This window comes from Pelodiscus sinensis, chromosome 1 (genome assembly GCF_049634645.1).
Source record: "Pelodiscus sinensis isolate JC-2024 chromosome 1, ASM4963464v1, whole genome shotgun sequence".
Taxonomy (NCBI): domain Eukaryota; kingdom Metazoa; phylum Chordata; order Testudines; family Trionychidae; genus Pelodiscus; species Pelodiscus sinensis.
In genome coordinates this window covers 287620520-287638713 of record NC_134711.1, presented here as the reverse complement: position 1 = coordinate 287638713, position 18194 = coordinate 287620520, and the positions used below count along the sequence as shown (strand labels likewise).

The 18194-nt window shown below is 42.1% G+C and overlaps 1 protein-coding gene across 2 annotated transcripts in view; it reads left to right on the top strand.

Annotated features, from left to right (window-relative positions):
• LCP1 (lymphocyte cytosolic protein 1) overlaps window positions 1-18194 on the top strand; it is a 55467-nt gene that overhangs the window by 2172 nt on the left and 35101 nt on the right. The gene's annotated exons all lie outside the window — the stretch shown is intronic.

The following is an 18194-nucleotide window of genomic DNA, read 5'->3' as shown; positions in this document are numbered from 1 at the left end:
GTCTGAGGAAGGATGGTTCATGAGAAGAAGTCTTTGCAGCATTGGGCATTGTATAGCTTTAGGAAAGGCAGACTACTGTTGTATTTAAATATTAAGCAGTATTAGCTTTCCAACTCCTTTAGGAAGCTGAAACCAAATAGTAGGCCTGATCCTTCATTATATAAGTATGAGTTGCATGATTGGGCTGCAAATATTAAGGCCCTGATCTTGCAGACACTAAGGCTCCATCCAGACTGCCCCCTCTTCTGCAAGAGAATATGCAAATTAGGCAAAGCAGTGACTGCTTACTTAATGAGTAAGTAATTTGCATACTTAATGAGCCGCCATTTTGCGCAAGCCCCCCCCCCCTTGCGCAAGAGCAATTCTTCCTGAAAAAAGTGGCAGAATGACCCTTGCGCAAGAGGGGAGTTTTGCGCAAAAAGGAGCCATGTAGACTGCACCTTTTTGCACAAAAGCCCCTTGCGCAAAAATGGCAGCTCATTAAGAATGCAAATGAGGTATGGCAATATTAACTACTTAGCCTCATTTGCATATTCTCCTGCACAAGAGGGGGCAGTCTAGACGTAGCCTACAGGTATGTCTACACTGGAAGTTGGAAGGTATAATTTCCAGCCTGAGTAGACATGCTTGCACTAAACTGACCAAGGCAGTACACTAAAAATAGAATAGCTGTGAGCGGTTTGATGGGCTAGTTCTCTGATGCCTTCCAAGACCGTAAGTATGTACTTGAGTAGCTCTCCTTTTCTGCCACTCATGCTGCAATGGTAAAACTTCCCTTGGATTCCACAGAGCAAGGATTTCACCCTTAGCCCTGTTCTACACTAGGGAGTTATTTTGAAATAAGGGAAGTTATTTCAAAATAACCCCTGGTTTCCACAAGGAATAATGCTTATTTCAAAATAGTTATTTTGAAATAGCGGTTGTGTGGACACTCCACGGCTATTATTTCAAAATAACTACTCCCCAGAGTCATTCAAAGTAATCACTGCACAGTGCTTCCTGGCACTTTAAATCAAGGTACTGAATCCAGATTAAGGGAGCCTGCCTTGAACTAATTTCAAGGGTTCTCTGTAGTGTGGACACGCTATTTCAAAATAGTTATTTCAAAAGGAGTTATTTTGAATTAATTTCCTAGCGTAGACATGTCCTCAGCATTTGTGAATAAGGGTAAGCTTATGCCAAAGTGTTTGTAGGATCAGGGCGTATGTTTTGCATTTCACCATATAAAGCCAGGACAGGATCTGCATTAAAACACAGACTTGCTGAGTTTTAAATTAGTAGAATATACCATAATAGTGAAACACGGATACAGTACAGTAGGCCCATTTGTGAAAATGCATAAATTAATGACAACATAATGAGCCTGCTTGGGGACTTTAATTCCCTAAATTCTTTTATATGCAGTACAAGGAAGAAATCTGCTGCTGCTTCAAAATTGTGCGTGTGGGGGCAAATCCAGCACTCTCCCTCCTCTGTAGCCACAGAGGTCTTCTAAGCAATGAAACTGATGTAGTTCTGATGTGGAAAATGGAAAAGCAGGGGATAGTACAGCTGGTGCACACTCCAGGAAGCAGTGGAAGGGGGATGGGCCCTCATCGACAGGTCGTGGAGTAGCTCTGCTTTCTGTACATGAGGACCCCACACACACACCTCACCTGTCAGCTTCTCATGCCAAGCACTGAGATTTGGGTTTGATCCTTAATGTTTGAAGAGAGTGAATTTCTTTTGCAATAATATTGGTGAGTGGGGGACAAGTTGTGAATTAATTAAATTGCTCTTTTGGCATGTACCAGCTTCTGTTTTTAATGATTACCTGTTATGATTCTTTTCATACATGTTTTTTAAAAAGGCTTTATTTTTAATGATATGTAACAAACTTTCCCTGAAAATGGTTAATAATTTTCCTTGCTTTGCATTGCTTTAATATGTTGTTTATCTTTCCTGTTGTGAGAGATTATTGCCCAAGGAGGGTGATTATGCTTTGAATTTATGTCCTTGACAATTTTCTTTTTAAAAAAAATCCTTCAGTAGACATTTCTGTATCTTATTTCTTACCATAAAGGCAAATGCCTTAATAAGATTAGCCTGTTTCATTTTGTCCTCGAAGGCCCTGATCCTGCAAACAGTTAATTGGCTTTAATTGCACTAGTGAGATAAGGCGTGTGTAAGGCGTGTGAGGTGATATCTTTTATTGGACCAACTTCTATTGGTGAGAAAGATAAGCTTTGGAGCCAGGTAGAGCTCTTCTTCTGGTCTGGGAAAAGTATTTTAAGCTCTGTGTGGCTTTAAAGCTTGTCTTACCAAGAGAAGTTGGGCCAATGAAAATTATTACTGCACCCACTTAGTCTCAGAATATTATAGAGACTGACATGGCGACTGCAAACATTTAATGAAACTACTCAGATTCATTGCTGTTACATTATGGTTTTACACTAGTGAAAATCTATTGATTTTCCTGGAGTTACACTGATGTAAAACTGGGGTAATGAAGCTGTGAATCAGGTCCATGAAATAAAACCGTTGTATTTCCATAAGCAGCCACCATTCTCATGAAAGGGAAACTTCTTCATTTTTTTCCTATGACCACATTGTTATGTTTTCTAAACTTGATATGTTACATAAAAGTGCCCATGTTAACATTTTAAAAGTTCTTATTGACCTGCTCAGGATGAGTTGCCTGTCCCTTTCTTTTATTGACAATTTAGTACCCTTCTCTGTTTTGGTAAAATGAATCTTTCTGAGTACAGTGTGAATTGAGTATTACTGCTTTGGAGATAGAGGAAAGAGCACACTCTGGGTATAGTATAGACAGTTGTTACTTATTTTTTATGTCGTCAAAGTAATTCATAAAGGTTCTGATGTTCATGCAAAAAAACAAGCATACAAGCAAACAGAATATGCTAGTAGTTCTTAAGCAGGTATCTCAGATGAAATAATTGAATTTTGTATAAACGGATGTATCTAAGAGAATCTAGGTTTTAAGATTGTGAAATAATACATGAGAACATCTTTTAATGTATGTGAATTTAAATCTCCAAATGATTAGCTACAATAGGATGCCAGCAAGTTCTTTTTGTAATGCTCACAGGGAAAACTGAAGCACAATATCTCGGTGCATTTTGTAGACCAATGCTTTCTTGAATGCAGGAGAAGATAAGACATTTAAACTTCACATAATTTTAACCATACAACCTCAGCTCTGTTGTTATATTGGGGTGTCAAAATCTCTTGAGTGTGTTTTAGAACTTCAAAAGTTTAAGAATTTGTAATTTTCTGCTGTTTGTACGGTCTTCTATCACTGATGTTCTGTTAACTCACAGATTGTATTTGTTTTTATTTTTATTAAATGTGGATAATAAAATATTGAACATTTATTTAACTTTAGACTTGACAATATATTTTACCTTTTATCACTCCCCTTTAATACATTTGTATACCAGCAGGTCTCCTGACTAATCTTTGCCCTCAGTTTTTTTTCCCACACACTCACACACATACACTCGGTCCAAGAATTTGAAAAAACTAAACAAAACATGAGTGATATTGGGTAGCTTTATTTTTAGGTACAAATTAAAGGGTCTCTGATTTCTACGAAATGGTGAGCACTCACCCATTCTTAGACAAGGCCCCTTTTAAGGTGTCAGATATGCAAAAGCTAAAGATATATCTACACTGTGATTAAAAATCATCAGCTGGCCCATGCTAGTAGATTCAGGCTCAAGGGGCTTGAGATGAGGGTGTAATTATAGTATATATTTGTGCTTGGGCCACTGCCCAAGGTCTGGGGCCCTCCCACCTTGCAAGATTCCTGAACCTGAATATCCGTTAAACAGCTCTTTAGTCCAACCCCCACAAGTTAGCTACCACAAGGTCAGTTGCAAATTTTTAATGGCTGAGTAGACATACCTTTAGGCATCTGGCCTCACTAGTGATGGAATAGGAGCTCTAGTTCCTGGAATTCTTTGAACTCCCTTCATTGTTGTATATGGTTAAACCAGCCCAAGAAGAGCATTATTGGATTGTATTAGTCAGGCTACAATGAAATCATTTTTGTATACAAAGTCAGTCAGAACTGTATTTCTGTGCACACAAACACTTAGAAGTGCCAATGGGGATGAGAGAAGATACATAAAGCGTTTTTAACCTGAAAATTGAAATGAACAACTAATTTCAGTATTTTTAAAACTAGGTTAGCTTTTCCCCAAATCTAAGTTTATTTTAGAATGGTCAGATGGCCTTTTCTTGGCCAAATTTCTCTTCCACTAACAGACTTTGATTATTGGGCAAAAGTGTGATGTCCCCTAAGATATACTGCTTTAGGAAAAAGGAGAATAATTCATAGAACCAAAAAGTGTTCCAGACAGGCCATATATGGGGCTCCCTGTAATGTCATTTAATTGCCCATACAATTAAAAGGTCCAGTCAAAAGCAGTCTTCCACACTACTACTTAACTAGCCCAAACTCTTTTGCCATGCTAGCTGGATAGGTTAATTCTTCCCAAAGTGCAGTGAGGGCTGTGGATGTGTTTGAAACTCATCAGAGTGGGAGAAGGTTTCTATTCAGTAGGCAAGGAGAGAACTGCTATGTGTCCAAGCCAGGTGGCAGAGACATATTGTGGAGATATTGTAGTCCTTGGGCTCAGGTTGTGTTCTCTGAAGCAGCCTTGATACAGATATACAGAGTCTCAAATTTTTCTTATTTTTAAATATATCTGTAACGAGGAAATCTAGTACTTGTGAAAGTAGCTGAATTGGCAGCATTTTTATATTGTGCTATAGGTGAGCATGGAACTGCATCAGCAAATTTAAAAATGCTTGCAGTGGGGGAGGGGCGTTGGATTGAGATTCTACTCAGCAGAGATGTCTAACATTTATTAAAGGCAAAGTGATCCATCTCTCACAAGTGGGAAGCATAGCAAGACAATTTCATCATAGTTTTCTCCAGCATTGAACAATCCAGCTTCAACCTCCCTTTGAGAAATATGCTTATTTATAACTTTTTGTTATCTTCTACATTTGTACTAGTTTTTTATTACCATGTTAACTCTCCTCCCCCATCAGTACAGGTTTAATGTTCATTCAAACCAGTCTTATCTAGCTTTTAAGTTTATCTTCTCTTGCTCTCATAAATATGATTATTCTGCTATTCCTTACACAGACACCGTTCTACTTATATAGTTAAATGTTATCAGAACAGACTCTAAAAATTCACAGTATGCTTCTGTCAGATCTAAATATGCCTTTGCTCCTCATGGGGGTTGAGGGGATGTACTTTATATTACATTAGAAATTTAGCTCTTGTCTACTCTTTGTCCTCAATGACTTCTTGGATAGACCATGACATCATAAGTATCAAAGAAGTGATACTAAAGAAACTGAATGGGAAAGCAATTTTAGTCAATCCGTGAGAAAAGATGTCCTTGTTAAAAATTCATCATGTCCGTCCTGGTCCTCCAATGAAAGCAGGATAGAAAAAAACTATATAGATCTCTTACATAATAGCAAAATAGACTGTTTAACTGTGTGGGTTTTTTTAGAGATAAACAAAGAAAAATCTTTTCTCTTTTCTGTGGTTTTGTTTTGTTTTCATGGAATCATAGAATCATAGGACTGGAAGGGACCTCGAGAGGTCATCGAGTCCAGCCCCCCGCCCTCAAGGCAGGACCAAGCTCCGTCTACACCATCCCTAACAGATGTCTATCTAACCTGTTCTTAAATATCTCCAGAGAGGGAGACTCCATCACCTCCCTTGGCAATTTATTCCAATATTTGACCACCCTGACAGTTAGGAATTTTTTCCTAATGTCCAATCTAAACCTCCCTTGGTGCACTTTAAGCCCATTACTCCTTGTCCTGTCCTCAGAAACCAAGAGGAACAAATTTTCTCCTTCCTCCTTGTGACACCCTGTTAGATATTTGAAAACCGCTATCATGTCCCCCCTTAATCTTCTTTTTTCCAAACTAAAAAAGCCCAGTTCATGAAGCCTGGCTTCATAGGTCATGTTCTCTAGATCTTTAATCATTCTTGTTGCTCTTCTCTGTACCCTTTCCAATTTCTCCACATCTTTCTTGAAATGTGGCGCCCAGAACTGGACACAGTACTCCAGCTGAGACCTAACTAGTGCAGAGTAGAGCGGCAGAATGACTTCACGAGTTTTGCTTACAACACACCTGTTGATACAACCTAGAATCATATTTGCTTTTTTTTGCAGCAGCATCACACTGTTGACTCATATTCAACTTGTGGTCCACTATGACCCCTAGATCCCTTTCCGCCATGCTCCTTCCTAGACAGTCGCTTCTCATCTTGTATGTATGGAACTGATTGTTCCTTCCTAAGTGGAGCACTTTGCATTTCTCTTTATTAAACTTCATCCTGTCTACCTCTGACCATTTCTCTAACTTGCTAAGGTCATTTTGAATTATGTCCCTATCCTCCAAAGAAGTTGCAACCCCACCCAGTTTGGTATCATCTGCAAACTTAATAAGCGTACTCTCTATCCCAATATCTACATCATTGATGAAGATATTGAACAGTACGGGTCCTAAAACAGACCCTTGAGGAACTCCACTTGTTATCCCTTTCCAGCAGGATTTAGCACCGTTACCAACAACTCTCTGACTACGGTTATCCAGCCAATTATGCACCCACCTTATCGTGGCCCTATCTAAGTTATTTGCCTAGTTTATCAATAAGAATATCATGCGAGACCGTATCAAATGCCTTACCTAGACTTTAGTATATGACATCCACCGCTTCTCCCTTATCCACAAGGCTCGTTATCCTATCAAAGAAAGCTATCAGTTTAGTTTGGCATGACTTGTTCTTCACAAACCCATGCTGGCTATTCCCTATCACTTTATTACCTTCCAAGTGTTTGCATATGATTTCCTTAATTACCTGCTCCATTATCTTCCCTGGGACAGACATTAAACTGACCTGTCTGTAGTTTCCTGGGTTGTTCTTATTCCCCTTTTTATAGATGGGCACAATATTAATCTCATCTTGTTTGAAGCTGTTCCACTGTGTATAAAGACTCAGGCTGTGTCTAGACTGCATTCCTTTTCCGTAAAAGGAATGCAAATTAGACACATTGCAATTGCAAATGAAGCAGGGATTTAAATCCCCCCCCCGCTTCATTTGCATAAACATGTGGGTGGAGCTGCAGGAGGAAGAGGTGGAATGAGGTGGGTTTGAGGGCAGGGCACAGGCAGAAGAGGTTGAATGGCAGCCATGGCTCTAATGCTGTCTCCTCCCTTCTCTTCCCCTCCCCCACCCGTTCTGGTCTAGGGCCCCAGGAGACTTAAGTCTGTCTCTGATTGTGATCTACAACATTTCCTTTTTTTAAGAGGAATAAGGGATCTTTCGGAAAAGGTTTTATTTTCCAAAAGATCCCCGTCTAGATTGGTGCTTTTTTTCTGGCAAAGCTCTGAGCCGGGAAAAAGCGGCATCCATGTTATGCAAATGAAGTGTGGGGGGGATTTAAATCCCCGCTTCATTAGCAATTGTGATGTGTCTAATTTGCATCCCTTTTACGGAAAAGGGATGCAGTCTAGACACAGCCTCAGAGTAGTTGGGCCACAGAGAGGGAGAATGACTCTGAACCCTGGGGTGGTTGCCAGGTCAAATCCCCCAGCTGCCATGATTCTTTCATTATTATAAGTGTAATAACATCAGCAAGAGAGACTGATTATCCTATAGATCAGTGGCTGAAGCACTTTCTTGAGAGGTATGGGAGATTCCAGGGAGAGACGGGAATTGAAGGGGTCTCCCACCTCCCAGGTAAGTATTCAAACCACTGGGATATTCTTCTAAAGTGAGCAGCAGGTCTGTCTCCTCCAGCTATTTTGTGTGGAATGAGGCAGGTTCCTGACTCTCTTTCTCTTAAGAAACCACTTACCTAAGCCAGTGTTTCCCAGAAATCTCGGGGACCAGCACCGGTTCACAGACTGGTCATTGAGAATCACTGATCTAAGTTGCTTGATTCCAGGAGTGAATCTGGATGTAGGTCATTAGTGGAGATAAGCACCCATTTCCATGAGAGGGGATGGCCTTAGGACATCCCTGTGTCTTTGGCATCTCCTATTAGCTATCATGCTGGCTTCTGTAGATCTCGTTCTTCGGCATCTGTCTCTCACCAATCATTGCATAGAGTGCCTAGGTCCCTAACGAGGGTTTTGTGGACCTTCAGTGGTGTTCCTGCAATTTTCTATGTGACTAAAAGTTAGGCATTGGAATGCCTGAGTCTCTTCGTAGATCAAGCCACAGTCTGGAAGCGTGGTCTTGTAGGCAAGAGCACAGAAGCAGAAAAAGACTCCTGTATCCTGCTACTTGATCTGCCAGTGACTCACTATGTGAGCTTGAATACAAGGCTATGGTTAAGTTATGTGGCAATAGGCTGACTCCTTCTTACCAACTCCTCCTCCCCCCATTTCTTTTTTATAGATTCTCTTCTCCCAAAATTATTTTTTCAAACAGCTGACTTTTGTTTTTATAAACTTCCTGAGTTACTGATAGTCAGCTGGTAAGCCCATTCTGTAATCTGTGGAATCTTTGCTACATTGTCATTTATTACCAGGCCAAGGGACCAAGGCAGGAGAGACCTGTATCAGCATTCTGGTAAAGAGCTGCTGAGAGAAAACATTGCGCAGTACCACTTTCTCACTCCGCCTCCTTGGTTCTCTGTTGTCCAACCTCCCCACTTCCTTTCCCCCAACTTCTTTCTAAACTCTGTGGCAACCTCAAACATTGCAGAGGCTCTATTACACCAACTAAGTTTGAGCAAAACTCTCCCAATAACAGTAGTGATGACAGCTGGGAATTTTATTTAAAACTGGATGGGAAAATTTAACTCCAAAATGCAAATTATGACTTGTTTATCTGGAATTGTTTTGCATAAAAATAATTGTTTTTTGCCATTTCCCTCATAGAAGTGCGTGCAGATCTTGGAAAACAGAACAGTTGCACAAGAGGGGATTATACAAGGGCATGCTTAAACAGGGAGCGAAGCAGAGAGGAAATAGAGGAAGGAAGCAACTAAACCATATTAAATATTTTCTTGTGAATAGTGTTTTCTTAAGCATATGGAATATCTGAGTGTGTAAGGTGAAGCTGCCTGGGCAAACCATGCTTGCTCATTGGATTCAATAGATCTCACTGATGTTACCAGAATATTTTGTTTCAGTGATTCCTCTAATTCATTTATTACATGCTCGTGTTGGACTTGATCACCGAGCATTCACCATCTCTAATTTGTATGTAACAGATCCTTCAGTCCTAACTCAGGTCTAGGGAAGTGAATGGTTAACCGGTAAACCTCATCTCTGATGGGTGAGGCTTACTGGTTAAGGTTAACTGATGAGGGCTGGAGCCCCTTATGCTCTAGCCCAGCAGGAGGCTCATCATGGGCCCTGGTGCCCGGCAGGTAGGGGCTGCTCTGGAGTAAACCCCTGCCCGTCCTCCCAGTTAAATCAATTAAATGGTATTTTACATCCCTACTCAGGGCCAAGTCCTGATTATTTTACTCATGCAAATAATCCATGATATAGTGGGACTAACTGCAAGTTAGCAGGATTTGGCCTTCGGTCCATACACAGCTAAAATTCCAATTGCAGTCTAAGGAGGTTTTGCCAATGTAAGGACTGCAGGATTTGACTCCATACGATGACTTTGTCCAACTCATGCTTATTTTAACAGAAGAAAACAAAATTCTACTATGATTTATATTACCATAATTTATATGTTAATTGTTTGAGTTCCCCTATATTTTGTTGATATTATCTCAAGGTTGTGATGAATATAGAATCTTGATTCAGACTTGCCTGTTTTTTACATAAGATTTTTTTTAGTTTTAGTGCTTATTGCTCATTTTAAGCAATGGTTAGGGTTAGGAGGTTTGGGAAAAGCTTTTGAGAGCCATCATTCTCATGTTAACATTTGAAAACACATGCGATCCAGGTACTTATTCTCATTTTTCTCCACTGGGCATTTTTCTCCACTGGACACCTGCTGCGTGGAATGTGAAGCAGTAGCACAGAATTTCTAACAGGCTCTAAAACGGCAAGGGCAGGTAGAGCACAGTCTACCACAGTACATTACTATGGCTCTCCTTTAAAGACTCGTTTCAAACAGAAATTGATTAGGGGTTTGTGGGGCCCCTGAGCCAGCACAAGTGTGGGCCCCTTCCCTCCCTTCTGTCTGAATTCTGCCCCCCTCCTGCCAGGGAGTGGGACAAGGGTACTGGGGTTTCCCCTGCTCTGTCCACCTGACATTCCTGCTGGGGAGCAGGGCCAGGGTGTGGGAGCGTCCCTTGCCCAGCGCTCCTCCCATCAGGAGTACCAGGCATATGGGTTGAGGCATAGGGGCACCCATTTTTCCAGGTGCCTGCCAGTTGATCAGGGCCCTTGAACATGGGCCCCACTGGCCCAGTTGCTAATCCACCTCTGGTTACAAGTCCCACATGTGCCATATAGTTCTGCTTTGAGGTCTTTTAATATTTCTTATGTTTGGCTAGTCAAACTCAGTAGCTCCTTTCATCTCAGTGGCTCCTGCTCCACTACTTTGCCTCTCAGCTATTATTTAGGATACAATAGGCAGCTATAAGCACTGAGATCCAATATTGTGAGTAAATAAAACCACTCTTTACTCTACCAAAAGAACATTCAAATATCACTTGGCCCCCACTGAGTTTGTAGTTAAATCTTTTGGTGTTATCCAGGTGGCTGCTGTATGGCTTCATGAGCCAAAGACTCAAGGGATAAGTTGGGGCCCCCAGGATCACTCTTGGCATTTCTATAATGGCAATGGTAATTAGCCATTCAGGAAAGAAAGTCCTTCCTTGTAGCATTCTGAATAGCCGTGCGTTCTTAAAGATACCAGCATCATGCTTTTTTCTGACCAGTCAATGTTGATGTCTCTGAAGCGTCTCTGGTGATCTACCAATGCTTGCATAACCATAGAAAAGTAGCCTTTTCTATTGATATTTTCCGTAGTAAGGTGGTTTGGAGCCATAATATAGATATGCGTGCTGTCTCATCATTCCGTCTATCATTGGGAATCCTGGTGCTGAAAAACCATCCAGTCGGTCCTGCACATTTGGAAAAGTCACAGTGGTGCATAGCAGGAGACAGTCAAGGGCCCTGCACACTTGCATGTCAGTGGCCCCGTAGTGAAATTTCCAACTCCAGAATGATTTCACCAATAGCAATCCGGTTGCATCCAATTCCACACTGTGGTCACCACTCGTCAGTGCAGCTCTCATTCTGGTGTCCCTGTGGGATGGATGGCTGGGGAAATTCAGCACACAGATCCAGAAATGTGGCCTGTCTCATTTGAAAGTGATGAAGTCACTGCTAGTCATCTGAAATGTGGATTACAATGCAGTTCCCCCAAGGCAGTGCTTATTTCTTGGGCTCAGATGCAGCACTCTGCCATCTGAAACCGCCCTGTGAGTGCCACCCACCCTTGAGTTGGTTTTCATTCACTATGTCCCAGCAATCTGTCTTCCACAAAATCATGATGTGGTTCTTTTTGTGGCTTTGCCAGTATCAGAGAATCATGTGTCCTGTACATGCCCCCTCTGATACAGGAGGGGGCTGTGTGTAACCATGAAGTTTAACCAATGAGCCCAAGCTTATCATGTACACTTTCTCAGCCCTGCTCTTGATGTTGGTGGATTGCACACTGAAATAGCTACACATGGGGTACCTCACTGGGCATTGACACAAGCATTTCTGGTGGTGAGTTATGCACAGGAAGAAATAGAATCCAACTCTCACTTTTAGCTGTGTTAGTTCTGTGGGACTAAGTGAGAGAAGTAAACATAGATTTTTATCACTGAACTCAGCAAATATGTTTCAGTGCACACAAGGAGATGACCTGTTAGATAAGATAATGGCATTTTTAGTCTTTTTTTTCCCCCCAGTGTAAAAGTAAATTGAATGGGGCTTGCTAGCCTAACCCATTCAGACATTTCTTGCTATGAACCTTCTATTTCATTCTTGCCAGATTATTTATTAGTTATTAGCTTCATTTCTTTATCATCTTCATTTCCCCACCTCATATGCCTCTACATTTTTCTGTCCTCCTATAACATCCCTTTCAGTAAAAGCCAGCCTTAGGCATAAGCAGACTAAGCAGTTGCTGAAGGCCCCGAGCAGCTCCGGGGGTGCCCCTTTTGCCTCTTAATATGTGTTGTGTGGATATTCTTGTATACAGCCCCAATAGGCTGCCACCGCCTCTGCTTTCAGTCTAACAATAAGATGCACCATGAGCTCTGTGACAACGGTCATTGCTGTTTTTGCTGGGGAGAAAAGTGGAGCCTGCAACCTTGAAAACAACTATGAAGAGGTTGAGAATGGCACTTCTGTATTTCATCCACTCCTTCACTTTTGGAGTTCACTATCCCTGTTCCGTGTAAAGAATTTTGTGTATTGTGGAAGGGCAGCAAGTTCCTCATGGGGCAGGCCTAGTTCCTCTCCTTACAGGGAACTGATAGCAATTTAAATAGTCTCCTGGGCTGCAGAACTGCTGAGCTGTAAGAGCTATCGGTTAGGATGGAGAAGCTAAGTGCTAGGGAGTTCTTGCCAGGGAGCTGCAGAGATAAATGGGGAGCAAGGCTGGGTGCTGCAAAGAGAAGTGGGAAGGAGAAGGGGGTTGTTAGAGGCCACATGCCTGGGTTAGAGCAGGCAGAAAGAGAATGAGGGGAAGAGTCAGAAAAGTTAGGTAGTTAGAAAGTGGAAAGGGAAATAGATTAAAAGGAAGAACCAACCTCTAGAGGATGCCAGAGGCTTCAGTTTTTATTCAGTTCCGGGTCTGGCCAGGGCACGCCCCCTCTGGTTGTCTGCCTTCTGCACTGCCTGCATCTTGGTGTACAGCAGTCAATTAGGGCTGGCTCAGGAGTCAGGGCAAGCTCTTCTCCCTCCCCTCAGAACTCCCAAGAAGATTTTGGAGAGGGAAGGGAGGTAGCAACAGACACCATTTGGTGGCAGGGAGGGGCAGAAGAGGTGGCTAGAAGAGCCCAGCATTTCCAAGGGGGAAGTGAACAAAGGGTCTGTCTGCTCCTCCCCACCTACTTCTTCTCTACCACACCAAGCCTAGGAAGAGGGAGAAGCGGACCCCATTGCAACTGCCCACAAAGCTTGGGAGAGAAGGATGAGGGACCCTAGGCCTTGGAGCAGAGATGTGCCAAGGGGCAAACATGATATGGGCGATGGGTGGTGCAATTTTTGGGCGGGGCATGCAGAGATGTAGGACTGAGGGCAGAATTTATAGGGAGATGCATGCAGCATAATTATTGCTGGGGAAGGGAGAGGTAAATGTGGGGGCAGCAGGGCACAGAATTAATGGCTTAGAATATTGGCCTCGGGGGAGAGACTGGAAGACAGTGGGAACACCTACACTGGGAGGAGAAGTGGGAGGCATCAAATTATTTTACTCTATGAATTTGGGCCATTGGCAAAACTTGCTCCACTCACATCAGGGGTGGGAAAGAGGAATTTGAAAATAAATAGGCAGACAAAAACCACATTATCTTAAAAAAACAAAACAAAAAACAAAAGAAAAAAACCCCAAAACCTCATGCACCATGGACCAATCTCCTGACTCACTGTGTCTGACTCAATTTGTGAACTTTTAGGATTGGTAATACTGTAGAAGGAAGCTGCTTTTATACCCAACCCCGTTCTCATCTGGTCTTGTTAGTGCTCTGTACTCTGCTCATTGGGTCCCACTGAGATTGGCAGAGAGAGTGGCTTGGTGGAAGTTTGACCCCCAGCATTGACTCGGTATCTCTCAGATACAAGAGTTCCAAACCTCTCTGGTACTGGAGCTTTAGTGTAAGGCCACAAACAAAGGGAGTTGTCTAGGTTTCTGTGTCCAATAGAACACTACTTCCTCCTGGTCTCACCTACTTCCCCTTTCCCACAGGCTTGGTTCCAGAAAAAAATCTAGAACAGGATCATACTGTCTCCAAAGACTTTCCCTGGCCCCACCAACCTTAAATGGCTAGTCTGCTCATTTTCAGAAGAGAACATGGCATCAACCTTGGGAGAAGGAAAAGACGGCTAAAGGACGTAGTGAGAAGCAAGGTCCAAGATCTGTCAGGTCAAGATGGAGTTGTGTGAGGGAGAGGAGGAGAAATTCCAACTCAATGCAGCATGCAAGCGGAAGCCAGTGCTGGGATTCTGAGTTAGAATGGCTTTATCCGATCAACGGACAAAGAACAGTGCCTGTGTGTTGGGTAAATAGGTGGGGGGGACAATGTCAGTGCTGAAAGATTAGACACAAAAAGGAGTTTCCTGTAGCTAGGGCAGGTGATATTTAAAGTCTTTTAAGTGACATAGTATGTACTAGACCAACATCTGTTGGTGAGAGCAATAAAGTTTTGAGCTTACACAGAGTCCGTCTTCAAGTCTTGAAGAAAAGCTGTGTATGAACTCAAAAGACTGTCTCTTTCACCAACAAATGTTGGTCCAATGAAACCTATTTCCTTGTGACTTTGTCCTTCTAGAATCCTGAGGCCAACATAGCTATGAAATGACATACAACGTTTTTAGCTATTGGAGAGGAAGGAATTAGGTGTTAAATCACATCAGTGGATGTTTTCAGTGACAACCATTGTTTATTGCTATTGTTATTATTTGCTTGACATTTTAAAGATGCGTTGTGGAGAATGTAAATAGTTCATTGTCATGAAAGAACCTTAGCTGGGATAGGTTTAATGAGTACTTAAGCTTGAATGTTTGCAACTAAACAACATTTTTAGATTCCCCCATGGTAGCCTCTCAGCAGTGTATTGCAGAACTCAAGCAGGAAAAGAGGTAGCTGCGGGAAGAAGGCTAGACCACAGCTTCCTGCAGCTCCCATTGGCCAGGAACATGAAGCTGCAGGCACTTGGAGCTGTGAGGCTCCAGAGGTTCTCCACGCCGGCACTATGTAGTGCCTTCAGGAGCCTCCTGGCCCACAAGAGGAATGGGGTTTGCACCAAGAACCATCTGATGCAATCTACACTTTTAAAGCCTTTTGACAAGGTCCTTCACGAGAGATTACTAACAAAGCTAGTCACAAGGGAGAGGCAAAATATTGTTGTGGATCAAAAGTGGGCCAGGAGACAGGAAACAAAGAGTAGAATTAAGTGGATTGGTTTTGCATGGCAAGAGGTTAACCTGGGATGCCTCAAAATTCCTTTCTAGGTGCTGAATTGTTAACTATATTTTTTTAATGATCCTGAAAGAGCGGGGGGTTAATAGTGAGGTAGCAAGATTTGCAGATGATACACAGTAAATTATTTTAGTCAGGATTACAGAGGACTGGGAGGAGCTTCGGAGACACCTAAGCAAGAATGAATGGATGGTAGATGAATATGTTATAGGATGGCAAATGAAGCTTGATGTTCTTAAATACAGCATAATGAATACTGGAGGGGTAATAATTAGTTACTCCTGCACTTTACAAAAGTACTTTACACTTTACTCCTAAATTGACTATTAACTCAGGTAAGGGACTTAAGTGTCTGTAGATATACTATTCAAATCTCTGCTTAATACAGTAAAAACAAAACAAACAAAAACACACTGAACGAGATGCAGTGATTTATAGGGAATTGGATGAAGAATACCAAAATTATTATTATGTCACTATCTAAATTCCCTGGTATGTCCTCATCTGGAATATTGTGTCTAGAAAACCATTCCATTGCAGAATATTGCAGAATTAGAGGGAGTTCAGAGAAAGGCAATGAGAATGACTAAGGGTTTGTGGATGAAAACAAGCCTTCACTCTGCATTGTGTTTAAGCAACAAGTAGCCAGAGGCAGTTTTATTACGAGCTGCAGCAAGGGAAGATCTGCCTCGGACAATGTTTTCTTCCACAGGTTGGACTAGCTCTCATGAAGAGGAATTGAAAAGATTGAGATTCATTATTTTAGAAAAATAAGAGGGCACATGACAATTTTATAAAATAACAAATAGTCAAGTGAAAGTAGATCAGGAGCATCTGTTTTCTATGTATCACGAATAAAAACATAGTGACACTAAAAGTAGCACATTCAAAACTGACAAAGATTATGTTTAAGAATGCATAATTAGACTGCAGAATTTCTTGCCATGGGAATTCACTGAGGTAAAGAATTTAGATGGATTAAAAATGAGATTGGGCATTTATATATATAAGAATATCCAAAGCTTTATCCTAATGAATGATAACAAAGGTTTAGGAAGGGATATTAAACCTCATACTTCATATTACAGATCTTGACGAGACCTAGCTGAAGGCAGATTATCCTACATCTGCCTACTATGGGGTTCTGAAACATCTAGGCTGTGTCTACACTAGCATGAATTTCTGGAAATGCTTAAAACGGATTAGTATTCCGTTTTCAGTTTTTCCGGAAAAGGAGCATCTACATTGTCAGGCTGCTTTTCCGGAAAAGCCCTTTTTCCGGAAAAGCGTCTGTGGCCAATGTAGACGCGCTTTTCCAGAAAAGAGCCCCGATCGCCATTTTCGCTGTCGGGGCTTTTTTCCGGAAAAGACTACTGGGCTGTCTACACTGGCCCTTTTCCGGAACAGTGTTCCGGAATAAGGACTTATGCCCGAGCGGGAGCAGAATAGTTTTTCCGGAATAGCGGCTGATTTTGTACAGTAGAGCATTGTTGCTTTTCCGGAAATTCAAGGGCCAGTGTAGACAGCTCGCAGCTTATTCCGGAAAAGCAGCTGATTTTCCGGAATAAGTGGCCCAGTGTAGACACAGCCCTAGTATTGGCCACTTTTGGAGACAGGATGCTAAACTAAATGGGGAATGAGCCAAGGGTCAGCGCCAGAGCCAGTTGCCAAGTCAAAGTCAGCAATGGGGCTGGAGCTAGGACTGGTACCTGATGATTGAAGGCAAGGTATAAGGGCTGGACCTGGAGCAGAAGCAAGAACCAAGCATGGAACAGGAGCAAAGACGGAAGGAGGCTGGAGCCAGGAGTGGGGCAAGAACAGGGCTGGAGGCAGGAGTCAAGGACGAGCAGTGTTCAAGGCAGGCACAACAGGAAATCAAATTTATTGTGCTTGCTTCTGGCTTAAAAAGTGTGTTTGGTGCAGCCGCGTGATTCCCCCAATCAGGGCTCATGTGGGAGGTGCTTTGGCAAAGGATATAGTCCTACTACTGTAGCTTCTTGGCTACCAGTGTCAGCAGATGCTGGGTAGATGTTAGGATGTGGCAACTTTCTGGGGGATTCCCAGGCCTGGGTTTGAGATGCAGGACATTTGTGTGCCTGTGAAAAGGCCCAGTACATTAAGGTTCCAGTTTTGTCTCATGACTAGTACTAAGTAGTGGCATGCTGCCTTCTGGCTAGCACAGGGTGAGGGTGTGTTCTGAGTGTGGGGCCAGGCTGCCTGCATTCTAATCCCAGCTCTAGCACTGTGGCTTTGAATAAGTCCTATACTTCTCTGCTTCAGGTTCCCTCCTGGGAATATGGGAATAGTAATGTTTGTGTACAGCACAGGGAGATCATGAGGATTAATTCATGACTGTAAAATCCTTTAAAAATGAAAAGCACTATATAATTATTAAGCAAAATCAAGTATTAAATAAAATGAAACTTGCGTTCAGCAGCCACATTTACTTCTTGTGTGGCATCTCCAGTACTGGAGGTTTGTAGCCCATTCAGTACAATGCTCTGCTAACCTTTGTGGCCTAATAGTCCTTTTGAGTCACATTATCTGTCTAAGATCTTCTTTTTCTGCTTTATCTTCAGTCATCAACAAACTCTTCCTGTGCTTGTTAATATGTATCTACTGCTGAACCTGTCAAAATGTGCCTTGTAAATTGGATCTTTCTTTTCATAAGAAATAACTGTAATAAGAAACCTTTATATTACAACATGCATGCCCAGATCACTTTATTTGCATCAGTAGTGGAATCTTAACCATGTGGTTTATAATTCAAGTGTGGGGGGGAGGGAGTTCCCAAGTAGTCTACATCTCAGAATCCCATGGAAATTAATGGGAGTTTTCCTATTGACTTCTGTGCAACCCGGATTTTGCCCCAAGTTCCCACCATTCTCAAGAGTCACTTTTACTTACCAAGAGCCTGATTTTAAATTACTTGAAGACCCCCTAAACATTATTCTGGCAGAGTAGAGGTAGATTAAAGTAGGTGTAAATTACATTCATACCTCATTTAAAGTGCTTTTTACTTGGAGCCTTAGTA